This window comes from Chenopodium quinoa, unplaced genomic scaffold, assembly GCF_001683475.1.
Source record: "Chenopodium quinoa cultivar QQ74 unplaced genomic scaffold, ASM168347v1, whole genome shotgun sequence".
In the NCBI taxonomy this organism is placed as follows: domain Eukaryota; kingdom Viridiplantae; phylum Streptophyta; class Magnoliopsida; order Caryophyllales; family Amaranthaceae; genus Chenopodium; species Chenopodium quinoa.
The window spans coordinates 1,441,235-1,453,333 of record NW_018744603.1 but is presented as its reverse complement, the minus strand read 5'-3'; the positions used below and the strand labels follow the sequence as shown (position 1 = coordinate 1,453,333).

General features: G+C 33.8%; 1 long non-coding RNA gene across 1 annotated transcript; it reads left to right on the top strand.

Annotated features, from left to right (window-relative positions):
• The first annotated feature begins 6,606 nt into the window (after nucleotides 1–6,606).
• LOC110699939 lies at nucleotides 6,607–9,200 on the top strand. The gene is made up of 4 exons (XR_002507040.1): nucleotides 6,607–7,826; nucleotides 8,068–8,233; nucleotides 8,344–8,463; nucleotides 8,543–9,200. It is a non-coding gene; the product is annotated as an uncharacterized LOC110699939 (long non-coding RNA).
• Nucleotides 9,201–12,099: the final 2,899 nt, after the last annotated feature.

Sequence of the window (12,099 nt, the reverse complement as noted above, 5' to 3'; positions counted from 1 at the left end):
AATATTGAAGAAAATAATTAAAATAAAAAGCTATAAATAAACCCGTGCATCACATAATTAAAAATAATAATACAAAAAGTAAAAATAATTAGAAATAATAATAATAATAATAATAATAATAATAATAATAATAATAATAATAATAATAATAATCTATAAACTAACCCGTGCATCGCACGGGCTTCACACCTAGTATATATATATAAAGGGGAGTTTTTTCCCGAGTTTTTAGAGAGCCACGTAGGATCTAATTTTCTCAGCGCGCATGTAGGATTATAAATCTTAGTAGTAGCCAATTAAATAAGAGATTATTAATTTCTTTTAGAATTAAATAATTTAAATGCTATGTAAGCAAAATTGGCGAATGAGATTTTTAAGTTTAAATTAATTAAATATTATATATTATCTTTTAATATTAGGAATTTTATCTAAATATATAACAAATTTTAGGATCATAAATACAAAAAAAAAATATTATTTAAATAAAATCAAACAAACCGTGCATCGCACGGGATTCATCTAGTTATTTTTTATTTACTACTATATCATAGATATTGTAGATGTTTTTTTTATATAATATGTTTACCTTTTTAGTTCACAAATATATAATACCACTAAAAAAAAAGAAAAAAAAAATCTGATTCAGAAAAAGTAAAATGTTAAATGAAATGTTTTAACGTTTTGCATATTAATCTAATTCACTATGATTATTATGTGTGATTATATATAAAAATAAATATAGTCATGTGGGTACTTGTTGGAATCGTCTAAATGAATAATTTATTTATATTCAATTGTTCTAATTTTTATTTATTGATAATTAAAGATATTTTCAGTTAAATTTTTGCATTGGCATGGTGTACAAGGATAACATTCCTTTTAAACATTGTAGGATCCCACTGAAACAAACTAGGGTATGCTATATAGGGCAAATTGCAAGGTAACACTCACACAATGAAGGGATCTACTAAAACATTTTAGGGTTCCATTAAAATAATGTAGGGTTCTATTGTAATGAAGTGTAGAACTCTTTGAATATGTTTGTAGGGTTATACTTGTACAATGAAGGGTTCTACTACTAAAATAATGCAGGGTTCTAATGAAACAATGAAGGCTACAATTCTCCGATTGTGTTTAGAGTACATTTAATTAATGTACCAATTAACAAGTGTGATATGATTATGTTTTTGTGGGTAAGAAGTTAATTAAAACCAGTAAATATCTTAAGAATGTTGATATAGTTGTATTAAACATAGAAAATAAAAATATCTTAAGAATATTGAGAGAATGAACAAACATGTTGTTTGTGTTTGGACCATCAAGCTTGATATGAAAATATGTTAGATTATATATTACAAGCAATTATCTCTTGATCTAACTTGTTGATTGGAATATTTAAGATTTATGTTAATTATAAAGTTCATGAAAAAATGTTAAACTTGAAGCTATTGAACATTATTCATTGAAGGTATTGTTCATTGTTTTTTGGTTTTGGTTCAACTTAAAAAGGAATGAAGGGTACAAATCTTTACCCTAAATTAGAAGGGTTCCATTAAAGTATAGGAGGGTTCCTTTGAAACAATCAAGGTTACAACTCTTTACACTTAACTGGAAGGGATCCACTAAATTATCATAAGGTATCTACTGAAATATAGTATGGTTTCATTGAAACAATGAAGGGTACAATTGTTTAGACTATAATTGGAAGGGATTCACTAAATTATCATAAGGGTTCTACTGAAACACTATAAGGTTCCATTGAAATAATGAAGGGTGCATCTCCTTATATTGAATTGGAAGGGTTCCATTAGATTATTGTAAGGTTCTACTAAAACCCCATAGGATTCCATTGAAACAGTTAAGGGTACAACTGTATAGACCGCTTTAGATACAGTCTCTAGTAAGCGGTCTCTTTAGCAAAGAAACTGCTTTATTAGAGGCGATTCCTAGAATTAAAAAAAAATTGAGACTACCTGTTTAAGATATGCCTAATTATGATAGGGAATAGGGAGTCTATTTTTTCAGAAAATGGAGACCGCCTATTTAAGATAGGCAATTTTTTTTAGAAAGCTAAGATTGCCTATTTAACTTAACGAGTCTTTATGGTCTTAACTTAGCTGATTTGATTTAATCTTTGTAAAAATTATATTATTAAATCCAAATAAAAATACAATTCATCCTTATCATTTAATTGACATTTATACATGTAACTTGTAATAAATTGTAATATTTAGATTACATAGATTTATACTTCTAAAATCCATCTCCTCCAAACCCTTCCTCTTTCCCATTTGACATTAGCACAGAAAACGGTTGCAGATGCGCTATTTTTAGAGCTATAGAGGTGCTAAATAGCGTCGTAAGTACTTATACCTACGCTAGGGAAAGTGTCGGCTTGGCTAAACTCTATCACGACGCTATTTGTTCGTGTCGGTATAACAAGAAAAATACATTATCTTATATATTTCTACAAATGACACAAGTCATAAATTATCTCATTCAGAGGTGCTACAATTAGTATTACAAATAGCATGTATTATGTAGAAATACAAGTTCCATCTCCAAAGTTTGGTAGTTGATTGCACTTTTCATACTGGTGTAACATCAGTTCATCACCCAAAGTCAAGTACTCCTTTTCTCTTTCACAATATATTACAATCTTCCACTTGTGCATATGCTTTATTCTACATATAAAGAGGCATAAAAATGTAACTTACATAAACTTGCATACTCATCAAACACCTAAGTAAATAGCAAGAATTTATATGCTTCAAGGCAAAAATAAAATGACAATGATTATATACTTGTACAAAGTCAATCATAATAAAATATAATGTGGCCAAATCAATATAGAATAAATTGGAACGGTAATAGATTATCAAAGTTTTCACTTTGATTATTTAAAAAAAAAAAAAAACTCACTACAAGCAAAGAAACCAAGACATTATTGACAAGTGAAGTCACTTACAGTACCAGTTACTGTAGGGAATATTTCAAGCATTAACCCCTAGCTTGAACCCCACTGTGATCATACACTAAAGTACGGTGGAGTCCAAAGGGAAAGAAGATAGAGCAAAAGAGTTGCCAACAAGTTTTTTAGGAACTTGTAAACCGTTCACGAGGTGAAGGTTACACCCCTTAACGATCTAGGAGATTGTCAACTCCATAAGGTCTTGAACTAAATAGGGTTCGGGGATGAAGGTACAAATCCAACCTAAAAGAGATTGAACCTGCCCTAATAATAGGCCTCTACTTTATTCTTATCGTATTCATGTGCGCTTTCTGACTAACATGCAATCAATAGGATTACCCTAAACCTGTTTATCTATGTTGGTTGAATATTAATGCACAAATAAATCTATTATTGGCGATCACTTGAATTATAATCATATTAACCCTAAACAAGGTTATTAATTATCTTATTAAGCGTGATTACAAATACAAATTCCCTTTAAACATGTATAAAAGGTGATCAAGCAATAACAATAAATATGATATCAAGCAACATAATAATAATTCAAAATAATAATCATAATGATAATCATAATCATAATAATTAAAATAATCATGAATCATGTTAAAGCATAATAATAGCAAGATCCTAGGCATGATACTAACAAGATTAATAACAAACCCTAGCATGTCACTAAGCATTAATGATCAAATATTTAACCCTAACATGATACTAACGATCATAAATATTAGGAAAGAAAGTAGGAAGCATCACAATTGTCATATTTAATATTAAAGTTACCCTAAACATGATACTAGGAAGATCAAAACACCCTAACATGACGCTAGGAATCATAATAACAACCTAGACATGATTCCCATATCATAATATCAATAAAACCATTAAAGCACTTACTTGGATTCCTCGTATCTCTTTCTAATAAGAAAATACACACGTTAGTAACTTCAAGGAAAATAATAAACAACAAAGAATTAAATTAAATAATTGAAATAAAGATTTGGGACCAAACCCTCAGAAATTAAACCTTTCACGTCGAGGGCGAAGGCAACTTCGAATATGGCTAGATGTTTCTAAGTCTAATGAATGCGGAATTTTTATATTTGAGAGAAGGCTAGTTTAGAAAAGAGAGAGAGAGAGAGAGTAATCAAGAGATTCTTGATGAGAGTTGGTGAATCAAAACGGAGTTTTTAGAAGGCTATTTATAAAGAAAATCAACCAAAAAGATAAAAAATCAAAACAGAGTTCTGACGCGTAAAACGAAGGTTAGCTCCAGACGCTGACATTAGCGCCAAACGCTAACGCTAGCGCCTGGCGCCAAGCTTAGCGTCAGGCGCTAAGGCTGGCGTTTGGCGCTTACTAAGAAATCGACGCGTTTTCTTAAAATCAGATAGAAATTGCCGTATAGGAGGATAAAATCGTATTTTCCTCAAAAACGTTCTTTTATTCTAATTAAAACTCTAAAAGTCAACAAAAGTCAATTGATCAATGCTAATTAAATTAGGAATGAAAAGAACCTTCTAGAAGAGTCTAGAAGACAAAAACCATTCCTAATTGCATTAGGAATGATAAATCTATATTAGGCCCTCCTCTAGATCATTGGGCCGCATATAAGGCTCAAACAGGGCCCAGTTCAGTAAATTGGCCATAACTTCCTCAATATTCATCGGAATTGGGCTTATAATATATCGTTGGAAAGGTCTTGCTAATGTAGACACCCATTTGTGTCTCCCCAAAACCAAACCCAGTGATGAGTAACTTTCACGTCGAATCATAATCGAATGAAGTGAAAGTGTGGAAAGTTTAGTGTTGCGGAAAGTTTTAATTTCTTTTCTTTTCTCTCTGTTTTTGAAAACCTATTTTGAGAAAACAGCCAATCCAGTTTGGTTGGTCCATGATATAGGTCCAATAATAGTGTAGTTGGATAGGGTTTGAAAAGAGCTTTCCAACGATATATTATAAGCCCAATTCCGATGAATATTGAGGAAGTTATGACCAAATTACTGAAGTGGGCCCGGTTTGAGCCTTATATGCGGCCCAATGATGTAGAGGAGGGCCTAATATGGATTTATCATTCCTAATGCAATTAGGAATGGTTTTAGTCTTCTAGATTCTTCTAGAAGGTTCTTTTCATTCCTAATTCAATTAGTATTGATAAATTGACTTTTGTTGACTTTTTAGAGTTTTAATCAGAATCAAAGAACATTTTTAAGGAAAATACGATTTTATCCTCCTGTACGGCAATTTCTATTTGATTTTAAGAAAACGCGTGAATTTCCGAGTAAGCGCCAAACGCCAGCTGTAGCGCTTGACGCTACGCTTGGCGCTAGCCTTAGCGTCTGGCGCTAAGGTTAGCGTTTGGCGCTAATTCCCGTTTTACGCGTCAGATCTCTGTTTTGATGTTTTATCTTTTTTGGCTGATTTTCTTTATAAATAGCGTTCTAAAAACTCCGTTTTAAATCATCAATTCTTATTCTCACCAATTCTCTCTAATTTTCACCAACTCTCATCAAGATTCTCTTGCTTACTTTCTCTCTATCTCTCTTTTCTAAACTAGCCTTCTCTCAAATACAAAATTCCGTATTTATTAGATTTAGATACACCTAGCCATATTCGAAGTTGCCTTCGCCCTAGACGTGAAAGGTTTAATTTCTGAGGGTTTGGTCCCAAATCTCTCTTTTCAATTATTTAATTTAATTGTTTTGTTTATTATTTTCCTTGAAGTTACTAACGTGTGTATTTTGTTATTAGAAAGAGGTACGAGGCATCAAAGTAAGTACTGTAATGGTTTTAATTGTTATGATGTAGAAATCATGCTTAGGTTGTTATTATGATATTCCTAGTATCATGTCTAGGGTAACTTTAATATCAAGTATGATTAAAAGTATGATGCTTCCTATGTTCTTCCTAATATCTATGATTGTTAGTATCATGTTAGGGTTAAATATATGATTTTTATTGTTTAGTGACATGCTAGGGTTTGTTCTTAATCTTGTTAGTATCATGCCTAGGATCTTGCTATTATCACTAGTGGAAAAAGTTTCATTTGTAACGGGTTATTTGTAACGGGCAAAGCTATGCCCGTTACATTAAATACATTCGTAACGGGCAAAATATTGTCCGTTACGAATAAATATTTATTCTTAACGGACAATATTTTGCCCGTTACAAATAATATAGTATTCGTAACGGACACATGATGTCCGTGACAAATAAATATTTATTCGTAACGGACATCATGTATCCGTTACGAATATTTAGACCAGCTGAAAAGAGGAGCCCATGAAAAGAGGAGCCCATGACTAATTATTAGGGTTTCACACTCCTAATCCTAGCCGTCAAACACCCAAATCCCCATTCTTTCCTCTTTCCTCTCTCATTTTGCTAACTCAATCTCTCTCTTCTACGACTCAATTCACTTAATCTCATCCATTTCACCACCCTAATTCCTTTATTCTCTTGTTTGTTAGAGTCTTTAGAATGTCTGAAGGACTATTACTCCCTCTACACCGTCGACGGCGGCGAAAAGGCCGTCATCTTCGACCGTTTTTGCGGAGTTCTCGATGAAATTGTCGGCAAAGGTACTCATGTCCGAATTCCATGGCTCCAGAAGCCTTACACCTTCGATGTTCGTACTCGACCTCACAATTTTTCATCAATTTTTGGTACTAAGGATCTTCAGATGGTGAATCTTACTCTTAGGGTTTTGTCTCATCCTGATCAGAATCGTCTTCCTCATATTTTTCAGACTCTTAGGGTCCGTCATCAGATTGGAGTATGATGAGAAGGTTCTTCCTTCTATTGGTCTTGTCCGAGACAGCTTGATTAAGAGGTATTCATTTTGTTTTTTCTAGTAATTTTTTTTTCTAGAGATCTTGAGTTAGGGTTTTATTCAACGCATAAATTGTTTCTTGGTTTTTTTTATTTTTATAATTTGAATATTTTGGTGTTAAATTTGTCATAAAGATGCATTTAGTAGGAATTTTATGCTATTGTTGTTGTTTTCCTTGATTATTATGTTGCAGTAGTTAGTTGATTGTGTAGTTGAAGTTATGACTTGTACATTTTGATTGATCCTGAGACTAGCTGTGTGTTTGTTGCGAACATTTTGACTGCGCTACTGTGTGTATTTTATTCTTTGACTTTGTTTTGCTCGGATTCTAGGGTTTTTGTCAGTTTTTTTGTATGATAATGATGGCTCTTTCGATTTCTGCTGCGATTCCCCTCTTTTTATTGTGTTTTAGTCTGATTTCTATTTTTCGTTTTTTTTTGTTTTTTGTTTTGTTTTTATTCCTGATAATATGGTTAGGGATTTCAGTTGAATATGAATATGACTAGTTTTTTTTTTTTATTTTTTATTTTTTATTTTTTTTTATATATATAAAGTCCTCATTTTTTTGGTTGAGATTATTTTATTTTTCTTAGAAATCGATTGCCCTTATAGTTTTATGAGGGATTTTAGTTGCGTAGGAAATTAGTCAGCTAGATTTACAAGGTTTTGAAAGCATTTCGATTTGTTTGGAGAGTTGAATAATATAAGTGTTGTTATTTATTGTGTTAATTAGCATGTTTTTGGAAAGTGTTGTTTATGGGAAACAATATATACAAGTACATTCATTTGTTTATGCTGTATGTTATTGATGTTCGATGAAATCCAACTGTGGGAATTGGTTTCCTATGTTCAAATGTTTTCCTGCGAGTTCTCTTAGTTAGATATCAGAGAAGCTACTATGTTCTATGATCCATCATTGATAATTCATGAAGGAGACAATGGCGTTGTATACATAACACTGAAGTCGCAATAAAGATACTTAATCCTGATAGCTTGCAGGGTAATGCAGAATTCAAACATGAGGTTAGAAAATTAATAACTACTCTTTATTTGTAATTAGAGATATTTTGTTCTGATGACCATTAACTATAAAATCATTTATGTGAAGAGTTTGGACTATTAAAGAATTTTTGGAGAAACTTCTTTGATTGTACTACACTATTATTGAATGTATGTAGCGAATAGATCATAAGCATAGTAATATTAGTAAAACACTTATGAACTGTTGCTTACCTCGTTTGCGTAATTTGTACTTTGCTTGTAGTTTGATGTATTAAGCAAGTTGCGCCATCCAAACCTGGTGAGTCTCATTGGTGCATGCCATGACTCCTTGGCTCTCATCTATCAAGTATCTTCCTAATGGAAATCTTGAAGACCGACTGAATTACAAAGACAACACTTCCCTGTTACCATGGTAAACAAGAATTCGGGTAGTCATTGAATTGTGCTCAGCCCTTAACTTCCTGCATTCTATCCAACCTTGCAGCATTTTACACAGTGATTTAAAACTAAAAAATATACTTCTGGACGCCAATTTCAGCTGCAAGCTCAGTGGATTCAGTTTCTGCCATATTATCTCTAACAACAAGCAGACTCTCACAACTAATGAATTAATGGGAAGAAGCTTGAGGATATTGTTCCATCTTCTCACAATTGTGATGTATGGCCCTATCCATGTCTTCTTTCTTCTTTATACTGCCCTTTTCTTGAACTAAATGGAATTCATCTATGTTTTGCAGGCTTCCCATGTCACTCGTACTGATTATCAGCTCCTTGACATAACTGAGGACGGTTTTGTAAGTATACTAGTCGCTAATGTGATTTTATTTGGCTTTGTTCTCCAATGCTTCATCTGATGTCATTTGTTAGCATGAAAATCAAGTGGGATGTATCATGTGCACTATTTTTTGTTTTTCTTTTAATGGTAAACCGAACATGCAATTAATGAAGTTTTGGATATATGTTACTTTCCTTTCCTTAGATCACCTTGCCTATAAATTCTGGGTTTATATTCTTGTTCATACTCTCATTTCTTAAGAGAAAAAGAGTCGTTTATGCAACTATAGAGCATGATTTATGAAATCTTTTATATATCTCTAACTTGGGGTTCGGGTTTGATGTGCAGGGGAGCGAATTTTGGATAAGGCTAGAAAAAATCTGGTTATCATGGCGATGCAAGTTTGGGTATGGTGACGAGTAAGCCGAGAGTACGACAAGAAATGCTATTGAGATCTTCTCCGGCGGCTTCAATAGTTCAGTGTGGAATACACGGCTTCAATAGCAATTAGCAAGTGCATAACTTGTTTTTAATTTCTTTAATTGATAAAATCATTTGAATGTATGGCTTTTGTTAATTGTATTTGAAGTGTATACTTGTATAAATTATTATTTAATATTATTTATTTTTTGTAATTGATAAAATCATTAACCAAACTAAGCTATCCACTGTCTAGCATATGCTGAATTTTTTTTTAATTAGGACAAACACTATTTGTAACGGGCAGATAATATGCCCGTTACTATCAACCCGTTTCTTGTAACGGGCAAAACATGTGTCTGTTACATATAACGGGGTTATTTGTAACGGGCAGTACATTTATCCGTTACAAATAACCCCGTTATTCATAACGGACACCTGAAATGTCCGTTACAAATAAGGGGTTATTCGTAACGGACAATTTCAAATGTCCGTTACGAATAACGGGTTATTCGTAACGGACATTTCAATTGTCCGTTACGAATAACCCGTTATTCGTAACGGACATTTGAAACATCCGTTACGAATAATGGGTTATTCGTAACAGACAGTGCCCGTTACGAATAATGATGGCCATCCGTAACGGCCGCATACGTAACGGACGCTGCCCGTTACGGATGAGCCCTTTTTGCCCGTTACGGATGGCCTTTTGTCCACTAGTGTATTATGCTTTAACATGATTATTATAATTGTTATTATGATGATTTTTATTATGTTGCTTGATGCTTATTTATTGTTATTGCTTGATCACACCTTTATGCATGTTTAAAGGGAATTTGTACTTGTAATCACGCTTAATAAGATAATTAATAATCTTGTTTAGGGTTAATATGATTATAATTCAAGTGATCTCCAATAATAGATTTATTTGTGCATTATATTCAACCAACATAGATAAACAGTTTTAGGGTAAACCTATTGATTGCATGTTAGTCAGAAAGCGCACATGAATACGATCTGAATAAAGTAGAGGCCTATTATTAGGGCAGGTTCAATCTCTTTTAGGTTGGATTTGTACCTTCATCCCCGAACTACCAGTCATGGTTCCAGACCTATTGGAGTTAACGATCTCTTGGATCGTTAAGGGGTGTAACCTTCACCCTATGAACGGTTTACAAGTTCCTAAAAACTTGTTGGCGACTCTTTTGCTCTATCTTCTTTCCCTTTGGACGCCACCGTACTTTAGTGTATGATCACAGTGGGGTTCAAGCTAAGGGATTAACGCTTGAAATATTCCCTACAGTTTTTGGCGACTCCACTGGAGAGGATTTCTATTTTAATTCCTGAATTTGTTTCGGCAATGATTTAGAATGAGTGGATGAGACTCGAAACGTTCTAAGTATTTCATGTGCGTAAAAAAAAGATCTCATTGGAAAGACCATCCGTAATGAGTTAAAACATAGGATTTTACACGTAGGAAATTTGAGGAATATATTTCACAACTAAGACCGAAATAACACTGCGCGAAATTGGAAAATTTTATCGAGCACAGAAAGCTGCTGAGGCATGTAGGAATTTGCGTCAGCGAACAGAATATTAGCCCCAGACATTTAACTGTAGTGCCAAACGACAGTTCTGTCGCCAGGCACTACAGCTAAAACCTGGCGCCAATCTCTGTTTGCTGGCGCCAAATTCTTCCAATACCGAGCTAGAAATATGCATAATTTCGACCAGTTTTTCGCATTGTTTGCTCGATCCTACTTCCTGATTGAGTTTTTCTCACTTTTCTAAAACCCATATGTGTTCTACATATGGACATAACCCTCTGGGAATTCATGCTCCATCTACCTGATTGAACGCTCTGAGCAACAAAGGGTACATCCGAGATTGTTGAATTCACCAAACCATGGAAGCGAGTTTTTTCTAAAAACTCGCGGTGTCCCATCCACTCGTGCCAACCCTTCACTGTTAGGCTTCCGCGCGGTGCATCCGGAAAATTAACCATGGACCCTCTATTGACTAAACCATATCCTGAACTTTAGAGAACTAGAGCCATGGTTAAGTTGCAAACTCATTGCATCATATTGTGTCTACTTGACTAATTGTGCATTATTTGTTGTGCATACTCTATGTGATTTTTCCTAACCATTTGTTTGACTTGTGTTAAGACTAAATAAACTAATTAATAATTAAAGGACTTTTCTTAATTAATTAATTAATTAATTTTGGTAATTAGAGTCTAATAATCTAATCAGAGTTGACTTAGTACGACTCTAGGCATACCCCTATTGAGTAATAATACCGAAAGCAGCTCCAGATCAACGTTCCAGCACTGGCGCCGAGATTTGGACTGCAGCGCCACTATGAGGAGTGTAGCGCCTGGCGACAACTCTGTCATCTGGCGCTACACTACATAGTGTGGCGCCAGTCCTGTCGTTTTGGCGACAGTTCGATTTATTGCTCGAGTCATCACCTTGTGTCTAATTAAACAGTTTGCTAATTAATTCTGTTAGTCATACCTTGTTAAGTCATTAATTGAGTCTAGTCACATAGTCTAGCCACGTGGTCATGACATGAGTCTTAACATATCACCTACACTCACTAGTCTTAGCACACACTTCGAGTATATGTCACCATGACCATGTCTTAGGTTCATGCATGAGTCGATCTTTTTCGTCATTTGAGTTGGGGGTACATTCTATTCCTAATTCTTAATATCCCTCCATCTACATCATTTTTCTTCACATTCTATTCCAATCTTTCTTCACTTCCTCCATCCATTGGATGTTGAATAAAGTTTGAGTCAAATAATTAACAATGAATATCCCCAAATTCCTTTTCCACAGTACTTGGTCGAGGAGAGAAGGGCGATTAATCAAGGACAACCTCTTTATTCAAGTCTCACTTTTTGATAAACCAATTCGTCAAAAGAGGAAGGCTAAAAAGATAATGGCAAGTCAAGAAGAGGTCAATGAACTTAGGAATCAATTGAAAGACGTGACTGAGGTGTTAAAGGCTTTAACCCTCAAAATTGATGACCCTGTGAAGCAACAACAAATGAACCTTATGCAAGAAAGTTTGAGCAAGCTATCTAGTGAC